Source organism: Balaenoptera borealis (assembly GCF_965194805.1).
Source record: "Balaenoptera borealis genome assembly, chromosome: 2".
NCBI classification, from domain to species: Eukaryota; Metazoa; Chordata; class Mammalia; order Artiodactyla; family Balaenopteridae; genus Balaenoptera; species Balaenoptera borealis.
In genome coordinates, this window is record NC_138867.1 from 100,443,598 (window position 1) to 100,462,621 (window position 19,024).

The 19,024-nt window shown below is 37.3% G+C and overlaps 1 long non-coding RNA gene across 1 annotated transcript in view; it reads right to left on the reverse strand.

Moving 5' to 3' along the window:
- LOC309622617 overlaps nt 1-19,024 on the reverse strand; it is a 620,423-nt gene that overhangs the window by 451,382 nt on the left and 150,017 nt on the right. The window lies entirely within an intron of this gene.

Here is a 19,024-nt window from a genome sequence, read left to right on the forward strand (position 1 = left end):
ATGAACTCTGTGTAGTTCAAAAATACGTATTTTTTTATCTTATGTATTATGATACCATCAAATTACAAGAATAATTTAAAAGCTGGCCTGCAATAAAAGGAAGAAACATAAAACAGCCTCTGGTCATGAGCACCATTACATTGACTGAATCTCCCCACTTTCCTGCCTCCTCCATCTCAGTAGTTTTGAGAGTCGTTATGCATTGTGGGAGCTGCCACTAGATGAGTTAGTGGAATAGCCTCCAGAAGTTAACTGTAGTCCCCAACCCCATCTCACTGAAACAGTCCACAGTCTCATGGGCAGGTATCCCTGGAGATTCCTTGTGGAGGTAAATAGCAGTATTGGTTGTTCTCTGTCATCAACAGCACTGTAAGGGCAAATGCCTCTTGCCTCACATCCCTATTTATCCCAGTTACCACCAGAGGGACAAGCCTCTCCTGCCATCTCTCACCACCTGGAGTCTTTTCCCTGTACTGCCCAGCACAGCCCTGAGCTGACCCCCACTCTACACCCAAACTCCCACAATGCCTCCAGAACTCCTTCCTGCTTGTCAGCAAATTCCCTCTTCATCGTCATGTTGTCTGTCACAAAGCATTCCTTTGGCTTCCTTGCCTAAAGTGAAATCTAGCTTCAGAGGGTGCTGGTTTTCTTGCAGTCAATAGAGGCAGTTTCCCCTCTTACATCCCTGTGTCTCGTATCTCAGGGCTTGAAAATAGTTTCATTTTCCACCCAACCACTCTTTGTCCCTTCCAGATTGTTGCCTATCACTCTTTCAATCCCTATCCTCTGGCTACACAGAACTTTTTTTTTTTCTTAAACCATCCCAAGCTCTTTCCTATCTTGTAGCCTTGCAGATGCACTTCCTTCTTGCTGGCAGATTCTAATTTCAGTAGCAACGTCTTCCTTATCCTTTATTCTTCAGCCTAAACTTCACCTCCTTATGCAATCCTTCCTTGAAGCTCTCTTTCTAAGAGAGCTTTCCTGCTCCTTAATCTCTCTCCCAGGCCCATTTGTTTCCTTCGTAGCACCTCTTTCAAATTAAATTATTTTATATCAGTTGCTTTCTTTTTTTTTTACTGTGTATCTTCACCAACAGAAAGTGAGCTTCCTGGGGGCAGGTACCACATTCATTTTTTTTCACTACTATGCCTCTGATACCTAGCGTGGTGCTGGTCACTCAGGCAAACATTATTTGAGGACTGAAGAAATATGCAACATGACTATTAGAATAGGAATATAGATTCAAGAATCATAGAAATTATGGATGTGAAATTATGATACAAATCTGTGGCAGCATTTTCATTAGAAGGTAAAATCATATGTTTTAGGAATAACTTAATGAAAAGAGAGTTGGAATTCAGGGACTCTGGTGAATTTGAAATGGTGAGAGCTGATGTGCTAGAAAATAGCCTGTCTAACAAGCATATTCAATATTTGTTGATTATAATTTGCAAATAATAGAAAGCCAAGACTTTTATAACTATCTTTGTTATGAACACGCAGACGTTATGGGAGGAAGCATGGAAAGAGGCATGACTTAAGGAAGATCAAAACACACTGGTTGACTATCATTGTCAAATATGAACTGTCTTATCTAGTCTTTGGATTGGAACCACATGGCTGTCAATTCTAGAATGAGATCTTTGGAGAATGCTCTAAATACAGGTATTTGGTGTTTCTGAATGTTTCACGTTAGCTGTCAGGAGTCTGGGGGTCAAATTTGGCATTTTTAACACGCAAATGGCAGTATCTGACTTACTATGGAGAGCCATTCATCTCTGCAGGAAAGTAAGCTGAAGGAGCTGTAGGCACGGTCAAGCTATGGGCATTATATAGTATTGGATTCCTTTTGGTGGGCTTTTTAAATACGTCAGGTTATTTTCCATCCTTACCTACCTTGCCCAATGGTGGGGATAGGACCTAATATGACTATGCATATTAGGTCTCTAAGCAGCCTTTTGTTAGAGTCAAGAGACATCACTGCATAGGTGAGTGTGTGTGTCTGTCTGTGTGTGTAATTGTACATTGTTCCCAAAGGACAGCATATCAGAAAAAAAAGCCAATGATAATTTTCTTGATGAAAATGATGTCAGAACATAAATCAGGATTCTCCCTGTTTTAACAATTTCATCTTCCAAAGTGCCTTAAAGTCATACATGTATTATCACATTTTATCATTACTATATCATTATGATATTGTCATTATCTTCATTTTACAGATGATAAATCTGAAGTACAGAGAGGTCAAATAAAATTTTCAAAGTGAGTGGTGTAGCTGGTACTTAGCTTTTAGTCTTGCCAATTCCAGCTCCAGTATTTTATGTTCTATCTGAATTGGAGGGCTGGACAGGATAAACTGTTTCACAGGCCTCATCCCCAGAAGAGGTATTGAAAACATGTGAGACGAATGATAGCTTGGAAGGATTGGCATCTTGTCCATTCTGAGGTACAGTGAGGGACCAGATGATCTGATACCTTTTTGTTGCAGATTTCATAGGTACATTTATCTGGAAGAGTTTACTGTGAGCATCAGCTATTTCAAATTTGATAACACTAAGAGAATAGTGTTGTTTAAGCCCATCAATGCTTAGGGAGAAAGCCCTTTTGGCTAACGATCATGAATTTTTTAGACTGCTAAATAGACTCCTAATAGGAATGTGAAAGTGCTAAATGTTGTAGCTTATGCAGGTCCACCCACAGGGAGTCAATGCCCCTGGAGTGGTTCATTTTCAGGCTGCAAGTCCCATTATTTTCTAAAAACAGGATAAGAAAAGAGAGAGCTGACAGTTTTAATTAAGTATTAAAGCTGATCTATGGTTCTGGTGCAGAAGAAGCAAGTCACTTATGTTTCCCTGTACTACACTATTCAATCATCAGTTCCACGTTCAGGCCTTGTTTGGCTCATTTCATATTACAACATGTATAATGTCCCCGTGTTATATAATAAAGAATTTGGCTGGCCTTTGCCCCTGAATCCTGGAAGGGAGACTGTAAATTCTTAGGATTTCCTGAGAATAAGAGTGTCTTTGTTATTCATGATCCCTGTGGATCATTCCTGAATTTATGTTAATAAGGTGACTCATGGTGGCCCTCTAGATAGCTTCAGGAAGGAGGCTGGTCATAGGCAGTCATGTAATTAGAGGGTTGGGACTTTGAGCCAGCCTGACCTCCGGGGTGAGGAATAGGACTAGAGATTGATTTCAATCATGTGGCCAAGGATATAATGAAACCCCAGTAAAAACTCTACATGAGGTTCAGTGGAGCTTCCTGGTTGGGGAACACATCAGTATGCCTGGAGGATGATGTGCCCTGAATCCATGGTTTGGGAGCATGGAAGCTCTGTACTGGGGACACTCTCAGACCTTGTCCTTTGTGGCTTTTCATTTGGCAGCTCCTGAGTTGTATCCATCATAATAAAACTGTAATTGTAAGTATAGCGCTTTCCTGAGTTCTTTGAGTCATCAAATGTGAGAAGACTAATGGGAACCCAGATTTGTGGCCAGTTTGTCAGTAGTCTGGATGACCTGGGGATCACTTGAACTTGTGGTTGGCATCTTAAGTAGGGGCAGTCGTCCAAGGACTGAGCCCTTAACTTGTGAGGGCTTACATTAACTACAGATAGTGTCAGGAATGATTTTCAGTATACTAGTTGATGTTAGACCAGTTGGGGTTGAAGCGGAGGACCTCAAAAGGGATGATGTATTATTAAATTACCCACTGACTCATCATTTGTTGATTGAGAGTTACACTTGGCAGGTGAAGCTATTTTCTAAATCTTGGACTTTTAATTTCTCTCATCTCAGTTATTTACTGGGGTAAGTTTTGTCTTTGGGACTAACTCTGCCTGGGTATATAGGTGGGATAATTTCATCTGTACTAACTGATTCAATGATAAGCATTATGAGTATAATCAGCATCATGTTAAGTGCCCATGTGAACTTGCCGAAGTATTTAATAACTTAGGAAAGGGGTGCCAGTGACAGAGTTTTGGTCCTTGGCATTTAATGGTGATGGGACTATATGACTAATTCTCATTACTATCCAGGTGATTAAGAATGTCTGAAAAGATAGACATAGGCCATGCTGTCGGCACATTCCTGTAGATTGTCTTGTGGTGGCCTCATGGTGATGTGTTCAAACTCAGTTGAATCAAAGTAAACCTGAAATAGACCTCTGCTCAGAAGAAACTGTTGCATGTTTGATACCTCTATGTCCAAGATGATTTTTAACCTTCTATTGATTGCCAGAGATCCGGAGAATGATTCATCATCTATGCTCTTTTTCTGTGTTCTTTTTAAGGCAATTCTTTTTCCCTCTATATGATGGAAAACTCTCCATTTACTTTATAACAGTTTTTAACAATTTATGAATTGGCCTCTCAAAAAAATAAAATATTTATTTTATTATTTACTTAGTATTTTAAATTTACGTTTACATTTTATATTTAGTATACAGCATGAAGAGTTTTTGGTTGTTTGCAGAAAGTTTAGAGTTATTATATTTAGTTTCCATGTTTTTTTTTTTTTTAATTTACAGGGTCAATATAAAGTTAATGTTTTATTCTTAATAAGTATATAACAACATATTGTTATCTGTTAAGAGCAGTAACCAATTATAGTTTTTTTTTTTTAAAGGCTCATCTTTTTTTTTTTTAAACTTTGGGTTTATTTATTTATTTATTTATGGCTGTGTTGGGTCTTCGTTTCTGTGCGAGGGCCTTCTCTAGTTGCGGCAAGTGGGGGCCACTCTTCATCGCGGTGCACGGGCCTCTCATTATCGCGGCCTCTCTTGTTGCGGAGCACAGGCTCCAGACGCGCAGGCTCAGTAGTTGTGGCTCACGGGCCCAGTTGCTCCGCGGCATGTGGGATCTTCCCAGACCAGGGCTCGAACCCGTGTCCCCTGCATTGGCAGGCAGATTCTCAACCACTGTGCCACCAGGGAAGCCCCCTCCATGTTTTTTTAATTCAGAGAATTCATGAAGGTGAAATATTTTGGAAGAGTTGGGGGATGAGCAATGAGATCACTGAGGAAGATATAAGAAGCTAGGAAAATAAAAATTGATCTTCTCAATGTTTTGCCATTATCCTCCATGAACTAAATTGAGAATGTGATTTAAAACAAACACCCCTCCTTTTCCCCCTCAAAAAACTGTAGCTGAGTGAGGAAGTACAGAGCATTCTGTCATCTTAAATGGATTTAAGACTATATATTAGCTTGTCACTTCAGCTGTGTACAAAGATAACCATAGCATAAAATTGTCCCTCCAGGATGTCACACTTTTACCACTATTAATCTTTCTCTCAGATGCTATTTGATGGAGATCAGAACTTCTGAGTCATATGGCATTTGCTTGTCTTACATTTTTTAAAGGCAAACACATTTTCATTACATTCAAAATGTAAGTCTTGAAGTTACTTGTTATGTAAATTGTCATTAATGATTCATATCTTACAGGTATACATTGGAAACAAAATCTAGCTGAACATTTAGGTTCACCGTCTACTCTCTGGCATTACTTAACCGTAAAGTGTATTCTAAATTCTTGTTCTTTACTGCTTCACTGTGTTTTGGGGGTTATGGAATGATCTGGATAGGGGTAGAGTTGAACAAAGGGAATTAAAATGTATTGAAGGCTTACTTATGTGCCAGCTGGTTTATAGTAACTATCTCATTTTATCTAAATAGCTTAATGGTAGGTGGTCTTAAGCCTATGTTATATACAATATAAAGAACCTGACTGAGATTAAAACTTGCCCAGTGTCACACAATTGCAAAACAGAATTTCATATCTCATAAGTAAACAATTTTTAGCTTATCACATGCTGAAACCTGCTGTTCCTCCTCTTTCTCCACTTTCTTTTCCTCCTTCTCCCCTTTTTTCTTTCTTTTGCTATGTATGAAACCAATCAAAATCAGCTAATGATCTCTGCTAATGCTAGGAATCAGTGGAGAGAAGAAAAATATACCTGAGACTTCTTAAAGTTATAATTGAAATGATTTACTGGCATGTTTGATGGCTAGGTTTGTATAATGCTTCTTTGTGTATGCTTCACTGAGCTATTATTTTTGTTTTTATTACCATACAGCAACAATGTTGAAATGTAATTAGCAGTTCTAGTCACTAATTATCTAATCAGTAGTAATTATTAGTTGGCTGGGTTTTCATGCTGCATATGATTCAGTGTCCTGTGAAGTGCTCTAGCACACAAACTCCATGTGATTTTGTTTATATTAATACAGTTATAGTGTATGGGAAAAGTATGCACTTTGACTTCCACAATCATGAGTCAGATTATTAGTGGTGCCACTGTGGACCAGTTATCTAGCTTTTCTGAACTTCAATTTCTCCATCTGTAAAATTGGGAATAATAATACAGTCGATCCTTGAACAATGTGGGAGTCAGGGGTGCCCACTTTCCGTGCAGTCGAAAATCCGTGTATAATTTATATCGACCCCTCTCTATATGCTGTTCCTCTGTGTATGTGCTTCCTCTGTGTCTGTGGTTCCACATCTATGGATTCAACCTACCATGGATTGTGTAGTAGGGTAGTATTTCCTGTTGAAACAACATCTGCATATAAGTGAACCCGCGCAGTTCAAACCTGTGTTGTTCAAGGGTCAACCGTAATACCTGTTAAAGAATAATTTTTTTTTTTAAGGTAAAATCATGACTCGTGTACAAATATAAAATGTCAAAGATTTTGTTTACTCATTCATTTTTTTTGATGTGGACCATTATTTTAAAGTCTTTATTGAATATGTTACAATATTGCTTCCGTTTTATGTTTTGGTTTTCTGGCCGTGAGACATGTGGGATCTTAGCTCCCTGACCAGGGATCCAACCACCAGGGAAATCCCTATTTATTCATTCATTATTGAGGAAACCAAAACGATGTTACAATAGGTTCAAAAGCGAATTCAAAATACCACAGAAATAGGTAGCCAAGAGTGTTTTAATGAATTTACAAATAGGTGCAATGTTAGCTTTTTCTACAAGTTGGTGGAAGTCCTCTATTGGAAGAATTCATCTGCATGTCTATTGTCAAGACTCATTTTCATTTCAGTCAGTTATCTACAATTTACGGAGTTGTAAAAAGAAAGTCAACAAAAGGCACAGATCCAATAGAATTAGATAACTAGGAATATTGTGCCCTAGAAAATGCTTGCTTTTTATTGAAGACTCTCACTAATCTTTTTGGGTACATTTCAAAGTCTTCCACAGATTTTCCCTAAATATCTGCTTTGAGAGGTTATTGAGAAGTTTTTTTGCAAAACCACATAATGCTTTTTCAGATATATAATTATATATATTATATAATTTATATATAATTAAAACAATAATTAATACATGAAATGAAAATTTACCAATTCATTCAGACTACTAACATGTTAAAGAAAAAGTTATTATGATATGTGGTAAAGAATATTAACACAGACTTTATTCAGGGAGACTACTATAATGGGTTTTATAGTAAGGAAGGGAGATTGGGCTCAACGCTGAATACACCAAGGATAAATGGAGATTTATAGTTAAGAAGCAGGGTGAGGATAAGTGAATGGAAAATTATTAAGGGAAAACATCAGGGGTAATTGAGGATTCTGGCTAAACTGACTTGACTCCACACATTCTCTTGGGAAACTGAAGACACCATTTTCACTACACTATTCTTATCACTTACAGCAATGAACGGCTTTTACTTTCTTAAACTAACTCTGGGAGCAAACTTTTCAGATCTTGTGAGGGTTGCATGCTCTCTTGTGAGATGCCTCCTGTGTCTTTGGTTGATCCATAAAAAGACTTATTAGTTTGAGTAGCTATTTGACATTAATATAAGATCCTACTCATTAATGGCCAGATGATGGATCCTTTGAGTTGGCTATGCTTGGAAGGGAAATTATAGAGAGTTTTCATCCTAAAAACAAATTAAAAAGTGGATTAACATTATATATATATATGTGTGTGTGTGTGTGTGTGTGTGTTTGTATGTATGTATAAAACAGCTAGTTTTAGGGACTCCTTAACAAGATGAAAGAACACAAATTAGACTTGAAGGAAAAATCCAAGGTAATTTCCCCTTCTTAAAAACTGCCCCATCTCAGCAATTCTCCAGGCCCTCCTAGAAATAATCAGGAAGTTGGTCAGCTAGAAGCCAGTATTCAAGAGCTAATAGAAGCAACTATCTTTGTCTTATAAATCTCTGTAAAACCAGAAATGCAACTCTAGAAGCAAGTTAAGACCAACCTATCTTTACCAATCCCTGTTCCCTTCACCAATCACCTATTCCTCTCAAAATACTTGTAGATATTATAAGATCAGGATATTGGAAACAAAATTGTCCTGTACTTAAGAAAAAGAAGAAAAAATTTAAATAGTAATTACCCTAAGATTTCTGATTTTAGACAAATATATTCCAAAACTCATAGGAGAAAACTTACATTTTCTTTCTCTGTCCCATACAGGTGTAAATATTACCATATATTTGAAATGGAAACACCTAAGGAGATAACAAAAACTTGCCTGAGACTGAAAAAAAAGGAGGGAAAGAGGCTTTTTAAACACAAACTGCTAAAAGGGCTTCCTTGCCCAAATTCTAAGCCATAGCCTCCTTAAGAATGTCAAGGGCAAATATAAATCTTAAAAGTCTTCTCCCCAAGTAGTAAAAAACTTTAGCCATCTGAGCAAGTAAATTTAATTTATTCCAACTGTTATTTATGTGTTTGTGTCCGTATATTTGTCTAATTGTGTATATTATAGATAAGGTATTTTTCTGTCTCTGGGTGGTATTGTCAAAATTAATATGTAAAAGAGTTCTATTTAACTGGCTTTAAAACAACCACAATTTTATAATGAATTAAAATATAACAGAAACTAACCCAAATGATTTTCAAGTTCACATGACCTAGCATTAATCTTTAGTAAATGCAAGCTAGTTTAAGTTTAGGTTTATTTAATACAGACATGTCTTTAGAGTTATCAGCGTTACATACAATACTTTTATTCTAACTAAGTTTACTAAAAGTCAAATAAGCTCATGTTATCTCTGTTACAAAATTTGTCAGTAAGAAAAAAAATCCTTAATATGATGACTAATGTCTCATGAAATTTTCATGAGTAATCTAAGTATAATTGTTAAGAACAACTGAATTAAATAGATGTAAATGATATAAGAGTTTTTAGGTGAACTTTTAAGCAATGATTATTTTATAATATGTCTACTTAAATAGTTTCCCAAATCTCTTTGGTAACTTCCACCCTTCAAATTTTGCTAAGTTAGGTTAAGCGATGGAAAATCATTGAATATCTAGACAATTTCTAAATAATATAAAATTATGAAACTTTAAGTAATGAACAATGGTTTATCTATGTTTGACTTCGTATTACAGAGAAAGTAAAAATAAATTTGGTATTATTAGTAGACAAGTCTTTTATTGAAACATTGTATATGAAGTAGCATATGTTTCTAGAAATTATGAAATGTATTCATAAATTTGGTGATCCACAGAATGCTGGTGTAAAAGATAGTTCATAATTGTTTACTTCTTTTTTTTTCCGGCTGTGCCACGTGGCTTGTGGGATCTTAGTTCCTCGACCAGGGATCAAAACTGGGTGCCTGGCGCCCGGCAGTGGAAGTGTGGAGTCATAACCACTGGCCCACCGGGAATTCCCAATTGTTTACTTCTTTAATTCGCTAAAAATTAAGGTTTTTAAGGGTTAAAAATTCTAGTTAATGTATGTAATTAAAACAACTAGAATTAATTAGGAAAACAACTCTGTATTCAAGGAGAGTAAGATACGTTTTTGCCTAAAAAAGGGTACCGGATATGGAGATACATTTTTGTTAAGGAAAATGAGAGTAATTTTGTCTAAACTAGAACTTCTGGTTATGAAGGACAAACTAAATGCATACAAAAAGTTGGAGAGAGAGAGAGAGAGAGAAAGAGAGAGAATCTTACCTTTTGTTGTCAAGCTAGCTGAAATTGAATAAATGTATTACAAAGATTATAAAAATAAGCTTTAATATCAGTAATATACTAATATAAAACAAAAACTTGATTTTCTTCCATCTGCTAAAAGGAAAAAGTTTAAATAGACTATTGGCCTGCTCCTGATAAGATTTTTGTGAAAATATTTTTGTTTTTGTTTTTGTTTTTGTTTTCCCTAAAAAGCAAGGGTAAGCACAGTCTTACTAACTGTGCTTCACACTGTCTTCATCAGATCTTTGATTGTTTAAAATTGAGTCTTCTTAATATTAAAGGAGGTAAGTTTAACTTACGACACTGTAACCTTTTGTATTTTCCTTTGAAATTTTTTATTGTCACTTTGGTCAAATAGATAATTAAATATTGTTTCATAATGATCTGTGATTCTGTTAAGTCAAGTGTCCAAGGCTTTTTATATTTTTGACAAACTTTCCCAAATCAAATTCTAAATGAAGTCTTATTGACCTAGAAATAACTTTGGGGATTTCCTGAGGGCCCTTGGAATACCTCAAAAGATTTCTTTTCTCTCCTTATAAAAGAGAGGTATTAAGTTAATTAGGCTTTTTTAAGAAATTAATTATTTATTTTTGGCTGCATTGGGTCTTCGTTGCTGCGTGTGGGCTTTCTCTAGTTGTGGTGGGCTGGGGCTACTCTTCGTTGCGGTGAGCAGGCTTCTCATTGCGGTGGCTTCTCTTGTTGCAGAGCACAGGCTCTAGGCATGCGGGCTTCAGTAGCTGTGGCTCACAGGCTGTAGAGCACAGTCTCAGTAGTTGTGGCTCACGGGCTTAGTTGCTCCGCGGCATGTGGAATCGTCCTGGACCAGGGCTCGAACCCGTGTCCCCTGAATTGGCAGGTGGATTCGTAACCACTGTGCCACCAGTGAAACCCAGTTAGGCTTATTTTGATATGTTAAATTACTTGGGAGCCTTCTCAAATAAGTGATGATAAACCTTAGGATATATTGTATGGGTAAATGTTAATATAAATATTCTATAAATTATATGAAGTTCCTAAAATTTGGATATGTCCTGGTATAATGTTATCAATCATAATTCTATTGTAGTTATTATCTTAAACGTTGTATGTCACAAAAATAATGAAATTTCCTTGTCAATTCCATTATAATTAATCAGATCTTTAATAATAGGCATTTTAAGTCTTTCATCATTTGCAGACAGTTATTGTTTCACTCAGATGTTTTTATAAAAGCTTCCTGCAAATGTGTTAAATCTTCAGAGAAATTCATGGAAAGGAACAAGTACTCTAGAATACAAGTTTCTGATAACTTTCAAATCATACCACTGAACTGGGTAAAAATTTATAGAACCTAAGGGAGAAAATGATAGCTTCATAAAAAAAGATCAAGGAGAGCAAGAACTAATTAAATGGTACTAAATAGACTGATGAGGATGACTGTAATTTTTATTTTTTTAAATTGCTGATTCTTTAATCTTGTTTTCCAGATATAAGAAAATCTTTCGTCTTAAGCTAAATAGGACTCAGAGTAATTTGATAAAGTATAACTTTGTAAACAAAGATGAAAAGATCTCCATATCTTTTCTTTCTACCTGATCCCTCCACAATTCTGTAACTTGTAATGAGAATTCTTATTTTCTTGGCAATATGGCTATTTATGTAAGTTCAGTAAGAATCTGTTCTCCTTTTAGCAGGACACAATTGGAAACTGGTTATATCAGCAAGGCTTTGACTGGAGTGTCATATTTGAGAGAGACACACGGAGACTCATATATGACCAGACAGCTCTAAGGAACTAAAGTTGTCTTTATTAAGCCAATAAAGCCCCTTGGAAAAACAGTCTAGTACCTTGCTTATATGGTTACCAGCAGCCTTACCAGATGAGTAAGGAAGGTCACTTCCGGGAAGATGCAGGAAGCTCAAGATATTTTGGGGACCTTACAAAGAAAGCAATTTACTCAAATCTATAGGTATTGCAGGCAAGTCTGATTACAAGTCCTTGACTTGGCTCATCTTCCTGGCCCTGAGAGACATTTAAAAGTTCAGTCTGGGGGCTTCCCTGGTGGCACAGTGGTTGAGAATCTGCTTGCCAATGCAGGGGACATGGGGTCGAGCCCTGGTCTGGGAAGATCCCACATGCCATGGAGCAACTAAGCCCATGTGCCACAACTACTGAGCCTGCGCTCTAGAGCCCGCAAGCCACAACTACTGAGCCCGCATGCTGCAACTACTGAAGCCCACATGCCTAGAACCCGTGCTCCGCAACAAAAGAAGTCACCAAAATGAGAAGCCTGCGCACTGCAACGGAGAGTAGCCCCCGCTTGCCACAACTAGAGAAAGTCCACACACAGCAACGAAGACCCAATGCAGCCAAAAAATAAAAAAATAATAAATAAAATTCAGTCTGAAATTTCTTTTGAACTGGTTCAGCAAAGAAGATTTAAAAGAGCCTATATGATCAATTGCTATTCTTGCTGCACTTATGCAAATAACCAGGCCAACTTGATTGAATCTAGGTTTATCTTGCAAACAAATTTGTCTTAATTTGGCTATCTTTCATAGAAAATGAGAGTGATTTCAGAGAGAAAAATTATGTTTCAGTAGAATCTATAATACATGCATGTGAATATCAGATTCTGCTTCTATTAATTGTCTTTGAGATTTGTTATTCTCCTGTAAACTGGACTAAATCCTGAATTATTCTAGTTCCCTTCAATATCGGGCTATGACTCTCCAAACTAATGTTTCCAATTCTCTTCCATCTTTTTTTTTCTTTTTTAATTTTGGCTGCACTGGGTCTTAGTTGCAGCACATGGGATCTTTACTTACAGCATGAGGACTCCTTAGTTGCAGCATGCGGGCTTCTTAGTTGTGACATGCAGACTCTTAGTTGCGGTATGCAGGCTTCTGAGTTGTGGCATGCAGGCTTCTTAGTTGCGGCATGAAGACTTCTTAGTTGCGTCATGCAGACTCTTAGTTGTGGCAAGCATGCGGGATCTAGTTCTCCAACCAGGGATCGAACCCAGGCCTCCTGCTTTGGGAGCATGGAGTCTTACCCACTGGCTCACCAGGGAAGTCTCTCTTCCATCTTTTTGATTTGGAATCATTAAGAACTTAAAACTGCCCTTTTTCCTGAAGCCCTGAAAAGGGAAGCTAGGTGACTTGATATAAACTTCAGAGAAATTGCCACAACAGCTCATGTTTAAACAATCTTCATGCCTGTTGCTGTATGGGTCACTTAGAAAGTTTACCTGAATATCTGGTAACATCATCAGAGACATTTCAAACTACAAAACATGCTTTGACATTGATATCTAGAATTTTCTTGATTAGCTGCTCCCTGGGTTCAGAAGCTTGTTTATAGTCTACTCCAATCATTAACCTTTGGGTTTTTGTTGTTTGTTTGTTTCCATAGACATGCCTCTTATTAAATACCTGAATGCATGTGTAATGTAGGCCTAACTTTGGGAGCCTCCTGAAATGAGTTTAACTGAACTGACCTATTCTTAGGACTAGGAAACTGATTCAATGAAATCATAGAGCAATCTACCAGCTCAGCTTTTTTTTTTTTTTTAATTAATTAATTTATTTATTTATGTATATTTTTGGCTGTGTTGGGTCTTCGTTTCTGTGTGAGGGCTTTCTCTAGTTGCGGCAAGTGGGGGCCACTCTTCATCACGGTGCGCGGGCCTCTCATTATCGCGGCCTCTCTTGTTGCGGAGCACAGGCTCCAGACACGCAGGCTCAGTAGTTGTGGCTCACGGGCCCAGTTGCTCCGCGGCATGTGGGATCTTCCCAGACCAGGGCTCGAACCTGTGTCTCCTGCATTGGCAGGCAGACTCTCAACCACTGCGCCACCAGGGAAGCCCCCAGCTCAGCTTTTAATACGTGAAATTTCCAGGGAAATTTCAGAGGAGGGAACTTTTGAGGCCCAGGGCAGATTGCCCACAAATACGCCAAAATGGTATGTTAATTATTTGAGTTAAAGTTACTTGAGAAACAGCCAGTGCAAGGACACTCTGACAGATACCCTGCCTGTATGAAATCACAAAATAATCTTTCATGTGAAAGGTACCCTCCCTGCACCAGGAGGCAGAGAGACATCCTTGTAACCAGAGGTAAGGAATTCAGAGCTGAAAAGACCTTGTTACTTCTTTACTACCTCAAGCTCAAACTCCTTTAGGTTCTTTACTAATTAAGCATCCAAGCCAAAATTTATTTGTCTTGTCAATACTTCGCAAATGTATTGTGTCTTTGTCTAAAAAGTATGAAAGCCTCCTGCTTTGGTCATTTATTTGGATCGTATATCTATGAGACCCCCATAAATACAAGATTAAATTTGATTTTCTTTTGTTAATCTGTCTTGTGTCAAATTATTAGACTAGCCAGAAGAATCCAGAGGGGTAGGAGGAAATCCCTCCACACTCCAACAATGATAAGATATCCAGGGTGGAGAATTTGATCAAATATCAAGCATGGTCAGATACCAAGGGTGGAGGGTGAGAAATTGTATCCGATATTAAAGGTAGGGAATTTTTGTTAAACTAACCCAGCAGGATTCTTGATAAAACTGAACTAAGCAGAGCCCAAGGGCAAGTCATAGTCAAAAAGAGAACTTCAAGGAGCCTGACTAAAGTTTTGTTAAGGAGAGAGTCTTTGTCAAATATCAAGATATAGGCTATTTCATTTAAGCTGTTTACTGATTGAGTGTAAAATCTTTGGCTAAAAGTGGGTCTAGGAATTATAAATCACCCTATAGGAGAGAGTATAGAAAATGACCAAAATTAAAGTGAGCCGTTGCTCTGTTTGCTAAGCACTCACCAAAAATGTTAAAAGCCTCATTAGATTTTGACACCTCTGTCTTCTGCACAAATTCACAACTTAGATTTATCAGGCTTCTGGCTCCTTTCTTTCTTCCTTCCTTTCTTTTTCTTTTCTTTTCTTTTCTTTTCTTTTCTTTTCTTTTCTTTTCTTTTCTTTTCTTTTCTTTCTTTCTTTCTTTCTTTCTTTCTTTCTTTCTTTCTTTCTTTCTAATAATTGAGCATTTTCTTCCTGTTGACTATGGATTCGTATAGTAAAAGAGAAATATGTCTCAAAATAAAGGCTTAGACTCCACCAGTCAAACCCCGGAAGATATCGGATGTGACACAGCTATCACACTAGGTCTCCAAGAATAAAAACAGACTTGGCATGGTTGAGGAACTGAGGAAGAAATACAGTGAGCAAAATAAAGGCTCTGGGCTGAGGCTATTTCTAAGGAATAACGGTTTGATTGAATTATTTAATTACTATTTGGGCTGGGTAGTTTCTGTTGAACCCTTCATCCCCCTAGAAGTTTATCTTTGACCTTCTCTGCCCTAGTTGAAGCCCTGGAGGCTGATTTCTATAGACTACAGCACCTTGACTCCCTTGCCCTCTGGTTTCCTGTTGGGTTTGGTCAGTTGAAAATAGAGATATTTCCGCTCTCCCATTTCCATGCTCTGGTTCTGTGTCCCTTTAAGACTACCATGTATGGTAATACTGTCCTCCCCTTGCTTGCCTCTACAGACCTCATTGTGACCATGGCTTCTGACTGTTCCAAGTACTGGGGTCCCTCAGTATCTCTTATTGTTCCTTTCCCTGCCCTCATACCAATAGTAAGTTCTTTTCATAATCCCAGCTAAATTGTGTTTTCTATTTCCAGGACCCTAATGAATTCAAGAAATAATAAGAACAATTAATTATTGAGAACTAACTATTCTTGACAGCTGTGTACTTTATATATATTGTACAAGTGGAAAAACTTTCTCTTCTTCCCTTCTAGATTCTTTGGCTGGTCTAATAATTAAATTTATATAAGACAGATTAACAGGAGAAAAACAAACAAAAGTTTAGTAACAAGTATGCCTCCTTTATACATGGGAGAGACCCAGGAAACCTGAGTAACTCTCTGAAATGGAGGAAGCCCTCATCTTAAATACCAACTTCAGTTAAAGACAAAAGAAGATGTTGGGAGTGAGGAGTCAGTTATGGGAGCTTACCAGGAAAAACAAGGGTAAGGCTGTTTTGCAAATTTAAGTTGTTGCCTTCTGCATTATAGGAGTTCCCAGAGATTTGAAGTCAGCCTTCTCTTCCTGCTATTGCAAGGGAGACACCTTACAAATAAAAACTTCTTTTGTACATATAAATGTCTCTTATGAAGGGGTAAATTCTTTTCAGTTTTTAGAGCTTCTCCTGTGTCTGCAGTTTCTTAAAAAATAGTCAGCCTGAAAGAATCCTTATGCCAAAGAGGCATATTTTGGGGTGGCAAATTCTGCTCCCCTGCACTATGAACTCACTTCATCCTGAAAACTCTATGATGTAAAAATTTAACAGAAAAGGAAACTGAGGCAGAGAGAATGGCAGTGACTTACCCAAGGCACGTATGACTAAAAAAAGGCATGTTGTTAATGATGATGCTGTATTTCTTAATTAACTTAAGGTTCATACTACTTTTTAAAAATATAATATCTTTTTTCTTTGCATGATGTATTTTCTCTCCTAAATGGTCCTACACTCCTATCATAAATTATTTTATATTTCCTGAGTGAGGGTCAAGCATGTGCTGTCCCACCTGTCTTTGACTGCATAAATCATCTCGTTTTGTCCTACCTATAATGATTTGAGTTACAGACTCATAATATCATCACACTTATTACTAGCTAAGAGAGCATTAATCATAGATGGTCATAATGACTAGAGAAATCAACAGTACAGTTTGCTGGAAATTGTGTTAATCATGTGGAGTCTTGAAAATGTCAGATTGGAAAAATGCTGCTCTTTCTTACTAATACAAGTTGATAAAACCATGGTAGAGAAAAGAGATAAAACAAAATTAATGTTATTCTTTAAAACTACAGATTTGTGCCAGGCCCTCTCCTCGGTAATTTACTTATGCCACTTCATTTAACCTTCCCAATGACCCTACAAGTGATATACACTACCCATTTTTCATGTACAGAAACTGTGATTCCCTAATATTTTCAAGGTTTGAATAACTATTAGGTAGCAGAGGTAGAATTTGGATAGCAGTCTGACTCCAAATACTACTGCTTCCCTTTTAAGAAAAAAAGTCATAATAGTCTGATATGTAGGTTGGTTGGATTCTATTTTAATTGTTTAGTGCTAATGTTTTGGCTTAGATTTATTTGAACTCCTTATCCCTTAAGCCAGTCCTAGTCAGCATCTTTTTCTGGCCTGTGGAGGTGAGGGCTCTACCCCAGAGAGGGCTTATAAAAAAACCTGCATTATTGAGTATCAGTGGGAGGTGTGCAGTTTTACAGGCTTGGATTTATGAACTATTGGTAGGTTCTTTCAATGTTAATATAAGAAAGAGACCTCTGCTTAGGACTAAAAATAAAAACATATTGGTTTTAAGTGCAGGCAACTATTTATTATGTAGAACTTTATATGTTCTTTTATTTTGATCGTTTTGAAGCATAAGGCTTGCTGGTGGCAGTTTATAGCAGTGTGGCTATCGGGAGCAGTCAAATCAGCTGGAGAGAAGCCATGTGTCTCCATTTTTCTCAGTAGAAGGTAAGTAAATTATGGTGTATTTCATCAGATTTTCTCTCATATTGTTACTTCATAATTAAAAACATACCCTTATGTATACTATAAAGATTCCCTGCTTCATGTTTTGAAATGAATTTTCAAAAGCTAACAAATTTCCATGACCACTAACAAATAAAAGGCCCAAACAGTCTTTTATTTGTTACAGCAGAAAATAATTCATGATCTTTATTTTAAAGCAATATCTAGAAAGATTGACAGGTCCTAGTTGACGTTGAGTTTCTCTTCTTAATTTTCTGGATGCTCCTTTTTATTTTCTTTACTTGGTTTCACCAGATTCCGCTGACTTCAAATGTAGATGAATCCTAAAATTCCAGCCTTGGCTTCCTGCTCTTCTTTTTGCATCTCTTCCTTAATGTTTCTATCATGTCCCCAAATATACACCAACACTGTATTCTAGGTGTCATCTACAAACGCCTGCTGCAAGTAGAGGCATCTCTTCAATCAGCCTATCCAAAATGCCACACTTCTCTCCCCTTCTCCAGCCTTGGTTCTGTTCTGAATGTTTTGTCATCAATATCTTATTTTGCCTTCAGCACTCAGACTTGAGAACTTGGAGCCCAACTTAGTCCCTTTCTCTTATTCTCCCTCCCATATTGTTATTCACAGGGTCTTGTAATTTCGCCATTACACGGGTTTATCTTCTACCTTTCCTTCTTTGCTTTTTCTGCTCTAACTTCAGTATCCATAACTTTTCAATTGAAACCACAACCTTATATATACTATAAAGAAGGCTTTTTTCTTATTATTTTGAATATTATTTAGGAATGGAAGCTCTAATTTCCTGATCAGGATGATAAATAAATGACCTACTCAATTGTGTCTCCTACATGGTCTGCCTAGGTCATTCTCTCTAATCTTACTCCCACTATTCCCCTCATTTGTGTTCCTATAGCATTTTATGCATAATCCTCTCTAGTAATTGCTTCATGTTTGGTGGTGGTGGTGCTTTAAACTCTCCTCCCAACCACAGTGAACTCTTCAAAGGCGGAGCCATGTCTTACTCATTGTTGCTCTCCAGTGTCAAGCATGATGCCTGGCATTCGTTAGGGAACTCAAAAATGTCTATTTAGTTAAATCCAAAACTATGGAGTTGGAATGAATTTCCCTCTAAGAAATATCTCCCAGAGAAACTGACTAGGCTTTTTGGGCTATTTCCTGGTCAATGCATAGAAAACCACCAAGGGTGAAAAATTGGGTAGAACCCAGGTTAGGGAAAGATGCTGATGCATAATTTAGTTTTGCTAATTTTTAGAAATAGCATTTTAGAAAGATTCACCTGGCCGTGCCCTATTAAATGTCCTAGAAGAAAGAAGGACTTTAGGAAGGTAAGGAAGTATTGAAGTGATTCAGGTGCAAGGTTACTAGAGTCTGGAGTTTGGAAATGGAAGAGGAAATAGAAATGCATTGATAAAGGGAAGTTCAGTCAAGAGAAGAAAAAAATGTCAACAATAGGAAAAATAAAAGTTGACTATA